Here is a 6,708-nt window from a genome sequence, read left to right on the forward strand (position 1 = left end):
AATCTCATTTTAATAACTCTTGAAACCGAAAAGTCCAATATGAACCATGGGCCGTCTCCTTTTCCTTAATACGGTCGATCGAGGCTTTCGAGATCATCGATCATCTTCTTGCTTCTGACGATATCACACTCAAATCCACCGCGTCCGATAAGAGTGATGACTTGGAAACCGAGACTGATCCGGCTATTATAAAATCTTAACGAACTTCATATAAATTATGCAAGTTAACATGTGATGACTACTATGTAATATTAGTATCATAACTCAAATTCATATAAGTTAAGCCAAAACAAAGACATATGTTACAGTAAACTACACTAAGATATAATGCCGAACTATAAAACAATAAATATACGAAACCTAATACGATTAAATGGGCTTACTGTGTGTGTATATATAATACCGAGGCTCGCTTTTTTAGTCGTAGCGAAGGAATAATGGTGGTTCGTCTCCATCAATCTTCATGTATACCGCACAATCATGTTATCTGCGGCAATTAATAAACATAATTAAAGTTTATATATATATAGTGATTGAGTGTTGTACATAAATATATAGAGTAGGAACACGAGACCTCCAAATAATAATAAAGCACAGTAAAAAAAAAATTACAAATGAAAAAGTATATCCGACTACTCCATTAACTACACAAAAAGTAAAAAAAATCATAATCATACATTCATACGTTAGCAAGTAAAGATCCCATGAAATACATACATTAAAACTTCAAATCTAAAGAGCATATAACAGTGCGCTCACAACAACAACAAAAAAATCTTAAAAAAAGAGAGACTAAAAAAATAATCTCTTATATGGAGTTTGGGTTGCAAGAAATCAGTATATACACTATTATATTTGTAGAATTTTATTCTAAATAAACTTGATCAATAGGAATCTTGTATCTTTATAGACTTTTTGACTGAAATAGTTGATGGGGCATATTCTGCACCCGCTGACCAGTCAACATATTGAGCAAAGTCAAAGATATCCACAGCAAGTCAACGGCTTAGACAGCCTAACCGACGCAGTCTGTCGGCCTGTCACTTGGGTCCCGGCTGGGGCAACTGGCCAGCCGAGGCACACATCCGCGAACTCATATCCAAGACCCCTCGGCGGTGAGTCAACAGGGCCCGCCGGCCTGCCATGGGTCCCTCGGCCGAGGGGTAGATCAGTCTTTCCACCTGCTAGCCACTTGGCCACTTGGCCACTACGTGACAAAAGGTGAAAGTCTATAAATACTCCTCAACTCTCATTGAGGAGGAGATCCACAATTTAACCTAAGAATCACTATTCATCTGGTAATATCTTCCTTATCTCTCTACAATATATACTTCACCAAGTAACAACAACTTATCTCTCTAAGTTTACTGACTTGAGCGTCGGAGTGAGTTCGCTCGGTCCAAAGCCGAGCCCTTAGTTTGTTCATCGTTTCAGGAGACCGCAAGGAGGAGTCAACTAAAGACGTCATTCTACAAGCACGGGTGGTAACAAATAACTGCTCTGGAAATACATGGAGTACGTATGTTCATAATGCAATTAAATTTGTTAGATATTTTTATTTTTATTTTTTTTATAAGTATATTATTTAGCATTTTTTATTTATTGAAGTATTTTGCGAAAGTTGGAGACTCTATAATCGCTCGAAAAAAGCTTCCTTTAATAATATACTAGATTTAATGCCCGTGCGATGCACGGGCCTATATGTAATCTCGACTCGTAAGACTACTCAGATTAGGTGTCTCTTAAAATCTTAAATCCAACTAAAATTGGAAAGAAACAAATAAGAACAATGAATTACATTTTAAGTGCTCGTGATAGTAAGAGTCAAATAGCTAAAATATAAGTAAACAAATAAAAGATAACAACTATCAAAAAAAAAAAAAAAAGATAACAACAATAACACTCTATAGGTTCAGCGCTTAGAACTACATAACGTTTGTACTATGTTTAATCGACCTATTATGATTTTCTACAGTCTATTAAAATCGTTATCCTCTGGTACTTGCAAAATGTAGCGGTAATGGTTCTCGAAGAAGTTGCCTGAAGAAGAAAACTCTTCCATATTTTTATTTTTATTTTTTCAAAACTTATTAGATGCGATGTATTTTTTTTTTTGGTAAATTTGATTACTCACACAAATTAAAATTTTATTGTATAGACTAAATTCTCCTGTAAGTCCTGTTTGTATTAGCGTAGATGGACGTGGAGATGACTGGAATTGTAGAATGTGTGATAGCATAAACTTACTAAGGATATCAAATTTCCTTTTGTACATTAGATTTTAATTTCTTGACAATTATTTGGTCCTACGGGTCCTAAGTGGAACAAACAAAGAAACCGGGGTGTATGTAACTATTTTTGTTATATCTAAATCATTTTCCGAGTCTCTGATTACTGTTAGTCTCTCTTAAAACGGAGATATTAGTCTTAACATTATAACGGAATAAATATCATAATCTATTAGGCATAAAGTAAAAATATTTTACTTTTTCTTTTTGTATTTTAATGTAGGAATGTCATCTTTGAAATTCTGATTTTAGACTCGTAGCTTACAAACATTTATTTGTGTTACAAATTCAAATTCCAAATTCTAATAAATTGGCTTTAACATATGTAACATTTTCATTCAATTATTTACTTAACAAACTCCGCATGAACATAGCTAGGGATGAATAAAACTGTGTAAAACGAATATGAAACTAAACAACAACGAAATTTTTTTTTTAAAAAAAAAAAAAAAAAAATTCTACGTAAAAAGTGAAAAGAAGTACTACCTCTTTGTATATTTTGTATGTAGTTCTTTAATACTCTAATGCGGTCTAAAAAAACTTTCTACCATTGACGTAGCTACGTTACCAAAATAGGTCGGGCCCAGATAGGAAATATTAGAAATTTTAGTACTATAGAAGATGATTTGTTGTCATAGTATAGTGGCTATATCCCTATTTAACATTTTTAAAATTCGGCTCCACCTCTTATTCTATCCTGGCTACGTCAAAAGTAAAAAGTACTACCTTTTTGTATATTCTTTATGTAGTTCTTTAATATACTAATGCTGTCTAAAAAAAATATGCATTACTACTCCGTACTCTTTATACTCTTTTTAAAGATGTAAAATAATGATGTATATAAAAAATTTGTAATTTAAGAATTTTCATATGTTCCCGGTTTGCGGCTTATTAATGAAAACCGTACAACAGCTATCACAACATTAACATTAACAACTACCACAACCAGAGATGAATAAACAGAGATGAGTAGAAAACCGTACAATGCTCTTATACCCGGTACAATCTCTTAGAAGCACCGTGAATTACATATTCTTTCATAATGGAGTACTAATACATTGATGGAGAAACAAAGGACGAACAAAATAAGGATGATCAAGGCTAAGATGATAAATAGACATTGATAGTTTTAGCACCTTTTATTACGTGTTGTGCATTTATGCTTGCTTGTTGATCTTTCCACATGATCATTAACTTGTCCATATTTTTCTACGTAGACGTCATGCGCTACTAAAGTATAAAATTGCTCTGCAAAGAGAAAAATTGAAATTAGAATAAACATTGTCATTCACAAAGTGTACAATATATAAGTTAACCATGAATAGAGGTATCATATAAAAACTATGAATTTTGCACAAATACAATATAATCCGTACAATATTATCAATAACAAATGGTGGTGCGAGTACCTAAGCAAGATTATGATTAACAAAATATGAATTAATTGCTTTTATAGTGTTTCATAATACAATTACAATTAAGTTAGGAGTCTTATTCGTTTGAATAATTGCCTATCACAAGTTATATGCTTAGAAGATTTCTACAATTGATCAACTTCTTATTGTAACATATTCTATACTTTCACACTAATTCTAAATTTTATCCACTAATTCTAAATTTTATCTTTATACTAATTATTCTTATTGGTCGAAAGTTTTTAACATAGGTTGGAGTCTCTATAATCGCTCGAAAAAAGCTTCCTTTATTAATATAGATAGATACTAGATTTAATGCCCGTGCGATGCACGGGCCTAAAGTAATATCATCTTTCACCTCAAGTACTCGTAAAAATTTTCAGTTAATTTTTTCGAAAAGTCTAAAACTAAAACTGAAGAGAAACAAATAAGAATAATGAAATTACACACTAAGTTCTTGTTATTTGGAGTACGGTAACTAAAATATAAGTAAACAATAACATCATGATCATACTGTGTTCAAACTCAAATTCAACCTTATGTGATTTTGCTATAGTTTATCAAAATCGTTATCATGGCAAATGATAGTTAACTTGACATGCTCTGTTTTTTAACTATCATGAAGTTTAGCCAAATAGGGAGTACTTGTCAAATGTAGCGGTTGTGAATTCCTTTTTGCATTGTCTAAAAAAAATTAAACAATGGAATACGATTTTGTTTTTTTCGGTTGTAAAGAGTTGGACTAAACTGATTTGAAGTAAAAGTTAATTATGAATAGATGAGGTGAGCTGAATTAAATTTAAGCTGAACTGAACTTAATAGATTTGGACGGAAATAAAGTCCAAAACTCCCTACACTTCATCATGCAAAACTCTTAGCAATATTATATTGTAATTTCGTTTTTCACAAATAAACTCGTAGCGACATATTATAATGTAATTTCGTTCTCCACAACTAAACTTGTAGCGATATTAATTTCGTTTTCCACAACTAAACTCATAGCAATATTATATTATAATTTTGTTTTAAAAAACTTACTTGTATCAAATAGGAATATTTTTTTGTGGTAAATTTTGGTTTACTCTTACTAAGTAATTTATTTTGTACTGAGCGTTGACATAAATGAATGTGTAGACCGTAGACAACTAAAATTCTAGAGTTTGCGTTAGCGTAGACTCGGTAAGGATATAAATTCGCCTTGATACATTAGACTTTAAATTCTCTGAATTACTTGCTCATATGCCCTACTTAAAACATACAGGAATAAGGATTCTTTCTTTTTTGTTAAACTTGAGTCACAATCATCTTATGAATGTTTTTTTCATAGGCTCGTCACATACGAAGGTTTATTTACATCATGGATTCAAAGTTTAAATTCTAATAAATATCTTTTGATATATGTAAACTTCTGAATTGTATGTGCTCGTACTTTTTTGAAATTAGAATTCACATTGAATGATTCCTCCGCTCAAATACTTCCGTAGCGAACTTCACGTGAACATTAAACATATTAAAAAGAGTAACAGACCTCTCCATGCATATATAAACACCCAATAACAGTAACACATATAATTCTACACAAATTATAGAGGGATACGGTCTCACATAGTGAGACGATTACTTTTGTGTTTGTACTAATAGGGATATAATTATAATCCCATTACTTTTGTAATAATAGGAATATTCTATATGTCCTTCTAACACTCCATATCCACTGTAGTTTGTGACTATCCGAAATTCCCAATCCCAAAAAGCAAAACTTTAATTTTATAAACATGAATAGTAGATCATAATTAGGTATAAAAAATCAACCACAAACTATCTACAAACTATTCTTAATCTTCATAATACCTACAAAAGCATCAAAATAGATTGCCAATTTTAAAGTATCAATTTATTAACAAAAAGAAAATATGTAAAATAAAACTAAATACGGAGTAGTAAAGTGAGTACCACTATAGCGCACACGGTTCCACAAGTAATAGTATACACATGGTTTTGTAATACGATTCATTCTGTTTTAGTCACCTGACATCAAACAAACAAACAAAAAATCATTAAAACTTGTATCAAAATAATAGTTCCATCCTGGAAATTTTATACTAAATTCTAACATAATATATCGTTGTTCTCTAAACCCTCATAAACTCATTAGGGGGCTTCAATTCAGTTTGTTTATATTGCAAGCTCATTCACTTAAGAATAAGTCATGAACTCTTTCCATTACCCAAGATGGATAATTTATTTGTTCTAAACTCCGTACACAGTTAATCAACAAAGTTATTTATGAAAGCAAAATTCTTGTATGAAGCCTAAAGAACCTGATTTCAATCCTGGCCTCCATGTTGAAACTCCAAAAACTGGACAACTAACAATAATTAAAGATCTTAATAATTAATGTACTTACGATGAAACCAAAAAAATATACTTATGATGAAACCTCCATTATTTCTAATTTGTCACGATGAGTCGATGATAACAACTTTTCAGCAAACTGCACAAACGGAAGAAGAAAATAATTATTTAGTGCACAATATTTGTGATGTATATGCATAAAGTCAAGGTACAATTTTTTTAAAAAACACCTAATTGAGCAGTAAACATAAAAGAACAGCAGAAAAAATATTATATAAAAAAATAAATATTGGTAAGTTAATCCTGCATGAGGATTGAGGAATGCCTATATATAAGAAGTTATTTACTTAGGTCTTTGTAAGTTTATAAAACTCATTCTTAAGAATCCTACCAAATTTGCACTCCTAGGAAAATAAAAACTATTCCGTCCAAAGGACTCGTGTTCTTTTCTTGCCCAGATTCAATTAGAAAAAGTGACCTAGTGCTATCAAAATTTCTTTTTAAAGTCCAATTAGGCAAAGACAGCTCATATGAGTTCTATCTATTCATTCACTTCTAAATATGATCAAATTTACGGTGAACTTTCTATATTTAATAATGTATTTTTATGTATTTTGGGTAGTTCGTAAAAGCTGGACTCTCTGTAATCG

At 31.2% G+C, this 6,708-nt stretch overlaps 1 long non-coding RNA gene across 1 annotated transcript; it reads right to left on the reverse strand.

Moving 5' to 3' along the window:
* Window positions 1–3,240: 3,240 nt before the first annotated feature.
* Window positions 3,241–6,472, reverse strand: LOC141627211 (uncharacterized). Its single transcript, XR_012536772.1, has 2 exons — window positions 5,657–6,472; window positions 3,241–3,536 (listed from the first exon to the last, which is right to left on the reverse strand). It is a non-coding gene; the product is annotated as an uncharacterized LOC141627211 (long non-coding RNA).
* Between the last annotated feature and the right edge of the window lie 236 nt (window positions 6,473–6,708).

The sequence above is a fragment of the Silene latifolia genome, chromosome Y, assembly GCF_048544455.1.
Source record: "Silene latifolia isolate original U9 population chromosome Y, ASM4854445v1, whole genome shotgun sequence".
NCBI classification, from domain to species: Eukaryota; Viridiplantae; Streptophyta; class Magnoliopsida; order Caryophyllales; family Caryophyllaceae; genus Silene; species Silene latifolia.